The 13,945-nt window shown below is 45.3% G+C and overlaps 1 long non-coding RNA gene across 6 annotated transcripts in view; it reads right to left on the reverse strand.

The window, feature by feature from the left end:
* Positions 1–13,945, reverse strand: part of LOC128122303 (uncharacterized) — an 84,614-nt gene that overhangs the window by 64,527 nt on the left and 6,142 nt on the right. For 5 of the 6 annotated variants that reach the window (XR_008222397.1, XR_008222398.1, XR_008222394.1 and 2 more), the window contains exon 2: positions 11,557–11,691. This is a non-coding gene — a long non-coding RNA (uncharacterized LOC128122303). Of the gene's footprint in view, positions 1–1,423; positions 2,645–11,556; positions 11,692–13,945 lie in introns of those variants that run through there. The other variant, XR_008222395.1, reaches the window with a different exon arrangement.

A 13,945-nucleotide genomic window follows, 5' to 3' on the forward strand; every position in this document is an offset into this window, starting at 1 on the left:
GAGTAATTCAGTTGCAAGGTTCTTAAGAATGAACTGTAGATGATAATGTCATACAGAAATGTCAAAAGTTTGGACCCGCCTGTGCCCCTCCCTTCTTATGAGATGCTGACCTTGAAGAACTCAGGACAGATACACAGAGACCTTGTTGAGGGACAGGACAAAGAAGGAATTGTACTTAATTGCAATTCTCTCCTCTATACTTCTTGGCACTTGTCTGTATTTCCTTAACTCTTCAACTTGCATTGTTATTTTTATGTATTAGCTTTAAATATGTATATCGATTTATTTTTCCAACTCTTTTTCTACTTATTGTCTGGGCAACAAGTATTCCATTGCACATTTGCAAAGTTCTAAGCTGCGAGGACACTAAGGCTTCACTGTGAGAGGCCTCCCCACTTCTAAGCCACCTACATCCCTCCCCCACAGGCAACTAATGTTATTCCATTCTCTGTATTCTCCAAAGAGATGTTAGCCACATGCAGCTAAGTCAACAGAGCCACTGTGTTGGGCAACTCTCAGGGACACCATTTGTATTGCACTCCTGGGCTGCTACTGACATAGGGTAAAATGGGATTGTGTTCCCTGAGCTGCACAGCAAAGGGGTCTAACCAAGGATAGTTGTTAGCACATGTACACATGATGGCACACTTGCATATTCATGTAGGTACATTTTATATATATATATATATATATATATATATATTTATTTATTTATTTATTTATTTTTATAGATCGAGCTATCTGTCTATCCATCTATCCATCCATCCATCCATCCATCCATCCATCCATCCATCTCTACAGACACAGTGTATTTTTTACTATCCTCTTTCTTGGAACTAAGGTTAGCATGTTGTACACATTGCTGTGTATTTTGACCTCCCCCCCTACCACTTACTAATGTATCTTGACACTTTTGTTACATCAGTTTATAAACTGTCCTCTGGTTTGAGGATGGGGATAATGGATGGTAACCTTAGGGTGTCTTCCTCTGGAGTTCTTTATGTGCCAGCATTGTCCTAAGCACAATGCTGGTATCAACTCCTACAGTACTCAAGATGGCACTGAACTCATGATCCTCCCGCCTCTGCCTCCTAAGTGCTAGGATTAGAGGCATGAGCTACCACAGTTGGCTTTATTTCAACTCTTTTTTTTTTTTTTTTTTTTTTTTTTTTTTTTTTTGGTTTTTCGAGACAGGGTTTCTCTGTGTAGCTTTGCGCCTTTCCTGGAACTCGCTTTGGAGACCAGGCTGGCCTCGAACTCACAGAGATCCGCCTGGCTCTGCCTCCCGAGTGCTGGGATTAAAGGCGTGCGCCACCACCGCCCGGCCTATTTCAACTCTTTTATATCAAACTGAAACAATGGGTTTAAGCACTCATTAAAAAAATAACTGCCCTCCCCTCCCCGTCACCAAACTCTTAGCAACCACCGTTCTACCATTGTCATGAATTTGACCCCTCTGGGAACCTCCTATAGGTGGAATCATGCACTATTACCTCTTCTCTATTTGGCTTCTTTCACTTGACATAATGTCCTCTAGCCACTTACATTACACTATACTTATTACATGTATTATTTTTCATCTTTTTTATGTAGGGGTAATATTACACTGTATGTCTATACTGCAGATAAGCATTTGTTTATCTACTCATGTATTGATGGGCTCTTGGGCAGTTTCTACTCTTTGGATACTGTGATGGTGTTGTTGTGAACATCTGTGTACATCATATTCATTTCATGTAGCTGGAGAGTTTTTTCTCCAGGTCCCGCCAAGCCCCAGCAGTCTGACAGCCCACTTATAAAATAAACACACAGACGCTTATATTATTTAAACTGTTTGGCCTAATGGCTCAGGCTTCTTGTTAACTGTTCTTATATCTTAAATTAACCCATTTTTATAAATCTATACCTTGCCACGTGGCTCGTGACTTACCGGCATCTTCACATGCTGCTTGTCATGGCGGCGGCTGGCAGTGTTTCCCTCTGCCTTCCTGTTCTCTCAATTCTCCTCTCTGTTAATCCCGCCTATACTTCCTGCCTGGCTACTGGCCAATCAGTGTTTTATTTATTGACCAATCAGAGCAACACATTTGACATACAGACCATCCCACAGCAATTTCACAATTATTTTTTACTAGGAATGTGTCTTAGGGTTTCTATTGCTGTGAATAGACATCATGACCATGGCAACTCTTATAAAGGAAAACATTTAATTGGGTGGCTTGTAATTCAGAGGTTGAGTCCATTATCATCATGGTGGGACATGGCAGTGTGCAGGCAGACATGGTGCTGGAGAGGTAGCTGAGAATTCTACATCTTGTGCAGGCAACAGGTAGTGGTGAGACACTGGGTGTGGCTTGAGTGTATATGAGACCTCAAAGCCCACCTCCACAGTGACACACTTCCTCCAACAACGCCACACCTACTCCAACAATGCCACACCTCCTAATAGTGCCACTCCCTTTAGGGGCCATTTTCTTTCAAACCACCACATTCCACTCCTTGGCCTTGTAGTCATATCATAATGCAAAAATGCATTCAGTCCAACTTCAAAAGTCTTCATAGTCTATAACAGTCTCAACCTTATTTAAAAGTCTAAAGATCAAAGTCTCTTCTGAGATTCATGCAATCTCTTAACTGTAATTGCCTGTAAAGTCAAAATAAAAAAGCAGATCACTTATTTTCAACGTATAATGACACAGGATGTACATGACCTTTCCAAAAGGATGGAAACGGAGCATAGTGAGGAAATACTGGACCAAAGCAAGACCCAAAACCAGCTGATCAAACTCCAAACTCTGCATCGTCATGTCTGATGTTAAAGTGCTCTTCAGGTCTCCAACTCCTTTCAGCTTTGTTGACTGCAACACACTTCTTTCTCTTGGACTGGTTCCATTCCCCGTTAGCAGCTTTCCTCAACCGGTATCTTACGGCTCTGGCATCTCCAACATCTTGGGTCTCCAAGGCCAATCCAAGCTTCTCCTTCACAGCTTCACACAATGACCTCTCTGGGCCTCTATTCAAGGACACCCCTGACACATGCCTGGCCTCAGCAGCTTTCCTTAGTCTTGGGGGGAAATTCCATAGTTCCTTTCTCCTATCCTTAACTCCAGAACCCTGTGGCCAAAGCTGCCAAGTCTGCTGCTTACTGGGGCTGAAACATGGCCCCTCATTCAATTACATCTTTACCAGCTTTATGTTTTCCATGGTTTCCTTCACTGCTTAAGCTTGGCTGTCCTGGAACTTGCTCTGTAGACAAGGCTGGCCTCAATCTTAGTCTGTCTCCCAGGTGCTGGGATTAAAGGGGGTGCACAGCCACACCTGGCTTTAAGCTTTTCTTTAATTCTTTTTCACAAGTTGGAAACTTAGCAGGTAGGATCCTGCCCTGAGATCACCACTCCTTTATTCCATTTCTTAATCCGTTTATCTCCTTGAACACGGGATTTAGCTCTATTCCGCTTCCTGGTGCCCCTTTTCTCAATCTGTACATTTTGTATTTTTATTTTTATTTATTTTTTTTTTTGATTTTTCGAGACAGGGTTTCTCTGTGTAGCTTTGCGCCTTTCCTGGAACTCGCTTGGTAGCCCAGGCTGGCCTCGAACTCACAGAGATCCGCCTGGCTCTGCCTCCCGGGTGCTGGGATTAAAGGCGTGCGCCACCACCGCCCGGCCATTTTGTATTTTTATTTGCTCAGCGTGCTCCTTTTCCTTTGAAATCTTCATCAGAGTTACCACTAGTAACCACACAACAGAGTCTATACTGGGCTATTTTGAGATTTCCTCTGCCAAGGGAATTAATTCAAAACTCTTCACTTTATCCTCAGGCAGACTCTTAGGACAAGGGCAAAAAGCAGCCACATTCTTCACCAAAAGATCGTAATACTGGTCTCCCAACCACACACTAGCATTCTTTTCCTCTGAAACCTCTTGAGTCAGCCCCCACAGTTCAAATCCCCCTAGCAGCACTGTCCTCCAGGCTCCTACCAGGATGGCCCATTAAGCAGCACTTACATTATTCACCTGCTTTTCTAATCCAGTCCCAAGGTCCGTATTCCTTCAAACAAAAGCATGATCAGGCCTATCACAGCAATACTCCAGTCCCTGATACCACCTCCTGCCTTAGTTAGGGTTTCTATTGCTGTGAAGAGACACCATGACCATGGCAACTCTTATAAGAGTTTAACCAGGTGGCTTACAATTCAGAGTCTATTATCGTCATGGTGGGACATGGCAGTGGGCAGGCAGACACGGTGCTGGAGAGGTAGCTGAGAGTTCTACATCTCGTGCAGACAACAGGTAGTGGTCTGAGAAACTGGGCATGGCTTGAGCATATATGAGACCTCAAAGCCCACCTCCACAGTGACACACTTCCTCCAACAAGACCACACCCACTCCAACAAAGCCACACCTCCTAATAGTGCCACTTCCTTTGGGGGCCATTTTCTTTCAAACCACCACAGAATGTGTATGTTTAGTTTCATTTTTGTCTTATTTTGTTTAGGTTTATTTTTGTATTTTATTTTATTTATTTCTGCATGTCCTGAGCCCCTGTGCCCACAGGCCATGCACCTGCCCACTCGGTGATGTTTCTTTTACAAGTTGAGTGGGGAGCCGGATTTACACAGGATCGGATCCCTGCCTGGCTCCCTGTGTGATGCACCACCCGCTCGCTCTCCATGCCACTCCAATCAAATGCTCTGCAGCCTGATGTTTTGTGAACAAGTTCACATTCGCACCTTTCACTGAGTCTCGTGTTCATCCTGGCTATTTCTAAGGACTTCAAATCCACTTTTTCAGCTAATGATCTCCGAACACACGCTTCGTCTTAGGTGTGTATAGAGAACAAGACCGGCAAGGTCAGTACTCTTGTGAATGGGAGTGAGAAGCGGGCAGTGAGTGAGGGAACACGAATCAACACCATAACTGCACAGGGCGAGAAGTGCTAAGGAAAAAAAACAAACAGGATAATGTGATAGGAAGTGATGTGAGGTGAGGTGGGGAATATTTTCCATTTAGGTGTTCAACTTCTCTTCCCCTGGACTTTACAGACAGTTGCTAAAGTCTGGAAACAGCCTTCCTGTGTCAACACGCGCACCCTGTAATTTCAGTGATCATCTCTTGAATGTATCCCTTTTCTCGGATGATATTTTAATGTGGGCTTTTCTGAAAACAAAGCTGCCCTTTGGAAGAGTATTAAGGAAATTTGAGGCTCATTCGTTCAACAAATACTGGCTGAGCTCCCGTGCCATGTTCCAGAACGTTCCAGGCATCAGACCTGTGGCAACGAACAAGACAGTTGAAGCTCTGCTTGCACAGAGTTTCCAGATAACTCACTAGCAAGGAAAAAAAAAAAACTCTACTTGGCTAACAGCTCATTTTGAGAAGGGATGGGACTGAGGTTGCAGAAAAAGTTGACGGAGGTCAGAGCACGTAAGGCCCAGGCCCAGGGGTTCCGTGCAGTGGGGAGCGATGGGAGGCATCCATTTACATTCTGTAAAGTCCGCTTTGGCCACCATGATGGGACCAGGAGGCAAGGAGGACTGGTGGGCCTCTGTGAATACCCCACCTACGAAAGAAGCCGGCACACAAAAGACACGCAGGGCACACTGGGAGTTGGGGCTAACCGCTCGGGTGTGTGTGTGTGTGTGTGTGTGTGTGTGTGTGTGTGTGTGTGTGTGTGCTTACTTTGCATGCACAAGGCCCTGGGTTTAATCTCCGGTACCACCACTGGATGAAGGATGTGGGGAATTTAGGTTCAAGACCGGGCTGGTCAGATCCAGAAGCCGATGAGGGACTCAGGTGCAGAGGAAGGACTCTTGAGAGGAGGCACCGGCCAGGGCCGTTGGTTGTAATTTCCCCCAGTTGGCTTCAGTCACCAGCTTGGTTAAATGGAAAGTTTGAACCATCTGCGAGTAATCTGCATGCCTTTACTCACCTGCCTACCCACTCCCTCCCACAGAGGAGGAGGAAGAAAGAAGCCGAGCCCGGAGCCGGCACGGCTGCCTTCTCCACAATCATGTCTCTGTATTACAGTTCCTGTCACCTCACATTACACATGAATAACTAATCAACCAAACACAAGCCCACTGATGAAAAAAACAAGGCGTGTTGGATCTGGAGTGTGAACAGGGTAAAGAGTAATATTAATCCCACTGGTAAATAACAAAATGGGAGCAAACAGAAGGGATGTGAAGACCAGAAATGTGCCGAGGAGCACTCCCGGAAGAGAAAACCTCCCGTGAACAAGGTGGAGGGGGCCCACAGAAGGAGGTCTTCATACTCGCATCACAAAGATTTTTTTTTTGGCCCTTCTGTGTGACCATAAGGAATATCACCCAGGATCAGCTAGCTCTACTGGCCACTGAAACTCCACTCTGCCTGCCTCCCTCATTTTTACACAAGTCCCATCATGGTCTCCACTATTCCCTAGCTGTCATAAAGGTTATTCTGGTCACTAACTAGTACTAAAGTGGGAGCCAACAGAATTATTAGCTGTTTGAACTGTCATAACAGGTGGCAATATTCTGAGTGTATAATAGGTGTCTAATAAATGCACACTTCCAAGCCAGGCATGGCAGCACACCTTTAATCCCAGCACTCAGGAAGCAGAGGCAGGTAGAGCTCTGAGTTCAAAGCCAGATTGGTCTACACAGCTAGTTCCAGGACAGCCAGGGCTACACAAGGAAACCCTATCTCAAAAAAGCAATAAATGCACACTTCCCCAAACTTTTAAATGAAGTAAGTTTCTGCTTTCATTAGTTTTCTGAGGGGGTCTTGTTTTTTTCTTTCTTGTTCTATGGATTGAACCCAGGGCCATGCGAATGCCACATAAATGCTCTACCACTGAGCGACCCGCCAGATGTTAGGCTTTAAAGACTGGATCTCACTACAAAGGCCAGGCTGGCCCTGAGTTCAGGATCTTCCTGCCTTAGCTATCAGAATGTCAGGGTTACAGACATGCAGCATGATGTCCAGCACCATCTTCATGAAAAGTCTTGACTGCTGTGGATGAAATGTCCAGTCTTTATGTGCTGGCTAATTTTATGTCAACTTGACACAAGCTGGAGTTGTTTGAGAGAAGGGAGCCCTGGTTAAGAAAATGCCTCCAGAAGATCAGGCTGTAGGCAAGCCTGTAGAGCATCTTCTTTCTTTCTTTTTTTTTTGGTTTTTCGAGACAGGGTTTCTCTGTGTAGCTTTGCGCCTTTCTGTGGTGGTATTTTACTTGTACTGAAATGTGATTTTAATTGTATGTTAATAAATAAAGTTGTCTGGGAGTCAGAGCTATTAGAGCCATAGCAAGTGCGTGGCGGCGGTGGCGCACGCCTTTAAGGAGCTGGAGGGTGGTACATTCAGGCAGTGACGAGGCAGTCACATGTTTGGGTTTACAACCAATGAGAAGGCAGAACAGGAAGACTTTAAAGACAGACACACAGGAAGTAGGTCCTTTTCAGAGAGCTCTCTTGGCTGGAGAGGATCCCTGAATCAGGAAGGGTGAGGCTCTTAGCTCTGACCTCTTGGCTTTCTTCTCTGAAATGGCTCTGTGTTTCTTATTTTATAAGACCGTTGGTTACATCTACACCTTTCCTGGAACTCACTTGGTAGTCCAGGCTGGCCTCGAACTCACACAGATCCACCTGGCTCTGCCTCCGGAGTGCTGGGATTAAAGGCGTGCGCCGGCGAGCATTTTCTTAATAGGTGGTACCATCCCTGGGCTGGTGGTGCTGGGTTCTATACGAAAGCAGGCTGAGCAAGCCATAGGAGCAAGCCAGTAAGCAGCACTCCTCTATGGCTTTTACATCAGTCCCTGCCTCCATGTTCCTGCCCTGATTTCCCTCAGTAATAGACTGTTACCTGTAAGTGTAAGTCAAAACAAACCTTTTCCTCCCCAAGTTGCTTTGGTCATTGAGTACATCACAGAAATAGTAACCCAAATTAGTACACTCTATATCCAGTGAGTGGACTAGAAATGTTTCAGCCCTTGGCTCAATGACTTCTTTTTCTTTTTCAAGGTTTTATTTTGTTTTACGTGTATGTGTCTGAGTGTATATACATGTGTGTGCAGATGTCTGTGGAGGCCAGAAGAGAGCATCAGATCCCTGGAACTGGAGTTACAGGCACTTGTGAGTCCCCTGATGTAGGTGCTGGGAACTGAACCCAGGTCCTCTGTAAGAGCAGCAAGTGTTCTTAACTGCTGAGTCATGGTTCCAGCCCCCCCTCAAGCTTCCCGATAACATCTAATATTAGCAAAACTTCTACTGTCTTTTTTTTTAAAATAATGCTACTCTGTATCCTTACTACATACTTGGCTATTTGACTTATTTTTATTTTATGCGTCTATTTGTCTGTGTGAAAGTGTCAGATACCCTGCAAGTGGAGTGACAGACAGTTATCAGCTGCCATGTGGGTGCTGGGAATTGAACCGGAATCGATAATGCTCTTAACCACTGAGCCGTCTCTCCAGCCTCTTCTATTGTCTTTTATAACCTTGGATTTTCCTGGTTCTAATCTTTCATCTCCCCCCTGCCCCGTGTGTGTGTGTGTGTGTGTGTGTGTGTGTGTGTGTGTGTGTGTGTGTGTACATACATGCATGCGTGTTGTGGTATTTACCTGTGTGCATATGGGATGTCGGGTGTCCTGCTCTGTCACTCTCCACTTTACTCCCTTGAGACAGGAGTAGGAGCTTGGAGCTAGCCAGCAGCCAGCAAACTCCACTCCCCCAGCATGTAATAACAACAACTTTCACAGGGATGCTGGGGATTCGAACTCAGGTCCTCAAGCTTGTGCACCAAGCACTCTTACCCACTGAGCCATCTCCCCAGACTTTGGCTCTAATCTTTTCTTGTTCCTGGGTTCTCCTCTCTCCTACCCAGTGGTTCCTTTTCCTCCTAGATCTGAAAGTGCCTATGCCTCAAGAGTTCTGTTTTTCTCCCCTATCACTCTGAAGAGATTAATTGCATCACCGTTCAAATCAATGCATGTCTCCATCATCTGTCACACTGGATGCAAAGAACCTACTTGTGGGCTTGTCTGTCCTTATGGGACTTCAGGCTCCTCAGTGACAAATGCCCTAGATTTATCTTGGTATTCCCTCTGCCTGGTACACAGCACACACTGGCTCAAATGGGCAGATTCAATCCTTCAAATGACAGTGGAGGTAGACTGGGTTATTACTGTCCCTTTATATGAGTAGGGGACCCCCCCCCCCACACCGCCACACACACCACCACCCACCCACCCACACACACACACACACACACACACACACACACTGCACATCTCAATGAGGTAAATACCAGAGACATAATTCCAGGTCCTGGCTCCCAAAGCATCACGGATTTGGTGGAGAGCCATCCTGATATTGCCAATCTTGAAAGGATAGCGAGGCTTACTGTGGCGCCGTCTTGAGGACCAAGGTCCGATCCTTCTCATGCTCGTCTGAACAGGCTTGCCTTGCCAGCCCCTCTCTTAAAACACAGCCTGCAGGACTGAGCATGAAACTGTGTGTGGCCTGACCTGCTGGCACATGCTGGGATTACCGCCTCCCTCTTCGCACACTCGGCTGTACTATTAATAGAGCTGAAGATTGCATTAGGGTTCTCCCCAGTCTCCTTGGGCTGTGGGCTCACATCAAGCCCGTGATGGGCTAACTCCCCACTCTGTCCCCCCCTCCCGCACCCCTTCTGTTAGGCCAGGCCTCCCATCAACCACTTGGGCAATTCATTTTTTTTTTCCTAATGCTTGTAATTATCTGCGACCCACACTAGTAGACACAAAACCAGGTCTTGCCTTCCTTTCTCATGTAGCATTGGCTGAGCAGGTGATCTTGAAGGCCTGTTTAGAACCCAGAAATGGGGTGAATCTCTATTGAGAGGGCCTCCGGCATCATCACACCCACGAAAGTAAGAGGTTGGCGACAAAATTCACTTTTTTGAGTGCATTTCAAATTGTGTCATGTTCCTTACTATCTGCCTTATACGACGGTTCTGTTTTGGTAGTATTCTAATTCCAGTGTTGATTTGCAAAGCCTCTGGCTCCTCCTGCCATGGGGACAGCACATTTTTATTTGTTATGCCCTCTCCAGGCACCATTATTTTTAGCATGAATGTCTTGCCTAGCAAGCAGTTTGTGCTGCAGCCCTACTCCTTGTTCCCCTTACAGCTAATGCTTCTTTTTCACTCCCCTCTCCCATCTCTATCCTTCTGTGAGTGTCAATACCATGTTTGCCTAAGCAGATTTGATTCCGAGTTATCTGAATTCCCTTCCTTTTAGTTTTTTGAATTTTAGCTGATTGGTAATAATTACAGAAATTGCAATGTGGGCTATTGTGGCGGGTCTTGGCATCAACTACAGGAGAGCCCTCAACTGGTGAGATTTTGATGTCAGAATTTGGTAGCCAGAACTTGAACTCTAGGATGGGAGACTATCAAGGGAGGGGACAGACTCCTCTTCCCTGCTCCACCAGAAGAGGGAACCCACAGTAAAAGGTGCTGCCTCTGTTGACCAGACGAGGGCGCTCACAACCACAGTCCTCCAGAGTGCAAATTTCTCATACAAAGAGGCAATTCCTCACACAAGTCTGCGTAGATGTTGTTGGATTGGTCTTCTGGAGACACAAACAAATGATGGAGTGACACCCTTACCATGCTACGTGTATGGCTGCTGTGGTCACCTTCTGTACCGTATAAATGGGAACAAGAGTTTCTAAAACTAATGTGTAGTCGTGGGTCTGTGAGCCTGTTGGCTGTCTGCGGTGGATGGGCCGAGTGTCAGTGTCCAGAGTGACCACAGAGACTGTTGAAAAGTCCCAAGATACAACTTAGAGAGTGTGTGAGAAGGGGGGTTTGGGGTGGGGGAGACCCTGTACTTCCAGCTATGATATTTAGCCTTGGTGGAGGTGGGGGGGACGCTCCAAGGCCAGCAGAGAGAAGGTGGCCGAGGTACCATGTCAACTGTTTCCAGGTGGAGTTAAAAGGCATAGCTATTTTCTTCTGGGAGCCCGGCCCCTTTCATCAAGACTAAGTTGGTGGCTGATTAAAAAAGAAGAAATGGAAGATTAAGTCTGAGAGGCCAGAGGAGAAAATGGTTTCCAGGTGGGAAGCCCTGGACAGAATGGTGAGGCTGTGCAGCTCCTCTGTGAAGACAGCATGTGCTTGAGCCTACCCTCTCCCCCTCCCTGGCAACACTGGGCGACAGCCAGGCCTAGGCAGCAGAGGGCTTCCTAACAGGCGGGCATGAAGATGTTTAATAAAATATTTACCTCCATGTGTAAGAATAGCGATGACAGAAAGGCACGCAGCAGTTAAACAGTCTCTACCAGACACGGGAGAGCAGCCCTGGGGTATTTTCTTTTCTTTCTTTTTTTTAAGAACGGAAGCTTCCTGTGTAATTCTCGTACCCACCATACTCTGGGAGCCCGCCTCCTGCTGAAGCTGAGAGGCACCCAAGTCAAACTTCCAGCCCGCCGCTGGAATCTCCTAAAGGTGACCGTTTTCCGCTGAGGCTCGCCCACCCTCCCAGGAAGGCCCCTTTCCCTCCGCTGTGGCCATTCTGTAAGTCCTACCGTTCATGAGCAGTCTAGCTGGTGCACCTTGGCTGCGTGCTATCATTTGCAACTGTAGACGAGGAAGGGGAACAGACCGGGGTGAAGGGAGTAAACCTCTTCAACCGGAACACGGGATTTCTAACTCTGTCCAACCTGAACATGGAAAGGAAAAAATAAGAAAAGAAAGCTGTTGGATAAATAAATGTATTTTAAGTTCTTTTCACGCTTTGGCAAAGCTTCTGTAGTCTCTTCCCCAGTTTGGAAAATGAAAACAAAAACAAAACATTTTCTTTCTCGTTGAAGTTAAATTAGACTTTTGCATATGTAAACGTATCACACAAGGTTAGAAGAAAAATAATTACATATAAAGGTGTCAGACCAGTAAGGGTGTTTAAAAACCATTAATTTTGCTTTCTCTCACATCCTTCATCTTTTTGAGGGTTTTTTTTTGGTTACTGTTGTTCCCCCCCCCTCTCACCCCTCCACCCCCCACCCCCAGTTACTTCCTACTTCCAGTGGCTTTCCCGTACTACACAGTGCCAGAGGAAGGGCCGACTTAGGAACTCCATACACATGCTCATTTTCTATCAGAGGAACACAGACTAGCCCTGGACTTGGTAGTCATGGTTCCTGAGGAAAGAAACTATTTATTTATTTAAAGAAAATACAAAGGCCCCATTACTTTTCAACGGGGAATTTATACTTGGTGAAATTTTCATGAATAAAAACTCATTTCACTAAATGTTTTCTAGTAAAAATACAGGTCATTTTTATTTTGGGTGCAAAGTCTGGCGGGTCTGTTTTGAAAAGTGAAGGCTTGTGAACGTCTGGGAGGCGGAGAAATGAACAGACTCTTTAATAAGCAAGGCGCCCAGCATGGCAGAGAAATGCAATACCAGAAAGTAAACAGAGCATTGTGTGAAAAAGAGCAAGTTGAAATTAATCTTGCTTTTCCAATTTGAAAACACGCTCGTGGTTGTTAGCAACTGAGTCAAGACATTTAAATCACATATATACTTTTCTGTCTTGACAGTGACCTTTTCTGAGTATGCAGTAGGGAGAAGAAGATGAGCCAAGCCACGCTCCTGAAAGAGCATTTCAGTTAATTGAACATGAAATGTGTTGCAATCTGATCACATTAATAATACACGATTGCTGTTCTGTAGCTAATATGCAGTTCATTTGCTCAGGGTCCAACTAAAGCATTCTACAAATGTTAGCATATGAATCCTGCTGCAAACCTATACACTAAGCAGGTTGTATACAGTGCATCTTGAAGGATCTTTGTATTAGTTATCTGGGCTGTGTAACAAATCGCTCCAACACTCACTAGTTTCAGGAAACACTAGGTTTACTGAACGGTGGCTCAGTGGTTAAGAGCACTCGCTGCTCTTGCAGAGGACTGGGGTTTGGTTCCCAGCATTGACATGGTGGCTCACAACCACCTGTAATTCCAGTTCTAGGGGGTCTGATATGCTCTTCTGATTCTATGGGCACCAGTCACGCACATGGTATACATACACACATGTAGCTAAAACACTCATACTCCTAAAACGAAAATTTAAAAGTCTATTTGTAAAAAAAAATTAGGGTTATAAAAATCAGGCATATTTAAAATGACGAGCAACATGGGTGCTTGGTAAAATGCTTACCTATCATGCACAGAATCCTGGGTTCCATCCCCAGCACCCCACATGGTGGGCATGGTGTTACATATCTGTCATCCCAGCACACAGGGATGGAAGATTCTGGATTAAGAGCATTTGCTGCTCTTTCGAGGACCCAAATTGGTCTCAGCACCCATGTAGGGTGGAGCTCGACCTTCAGTAATTCGTCAGCTCCAGGGGAGCCGACGCCCTCTTCCAGTCTCACCCAGCACATGCACAACCATGCCTACATACACATACACAGACACATACATAAAAATAAAAAAAAAAAGATCTTAAAATAAAACATACAAGGCAAAAGAGGAAGACATAGAAAAATGTGTGACTATAGTGGAGGATTTTAACAGTTCTTTTGCTACCTCTATTAACATACATTTCAAATACAGACAGAAAAATTTGAGAAATTTTGTGAGAGACTGGCAAGTCCAGCATATAAAATATTTGAATCTTTAAAATCATGTATTTTGTATATTACATTTGCGTCATGTATGTCTGTACATGTGGGAGCATCACTGTACACACGTTGGGGGGTCAGACGACAACTTGCAGGGTGTCGGCTCTCTCCTCCCTCCCTTGACAACAAGGCCTTTACCCACTGAGCCATCCTGCCAGACTTCTATCACAGAGAACTTTTAATGTGCCCCTTTAAAAAGTGACATATGAAATAAACGAAATACTAGCAAGGCTACAGACAATCTAAATGGAATTAGCGAGTTTGATCTGGTCAGGTCCATGCAGAA

This window comes from Peromyscus californicus, unplaced genomic scaffold (genome assembly GCF_007827085.1).
Source record: "Peromyscus californicus insignis strain IS unplaced genomic scaffold, ASM782708v3 Scaffold_3__1_contigs__length_106647218, whole genome shotgun sequence".
NCBI classification, from domain to species: domain Eukaryota; kingdom Metazoa; phylum Chordata; class Mammalia; order Rodentia; family Cricetidae; genus Peromyscus; species Peromyscus californicus.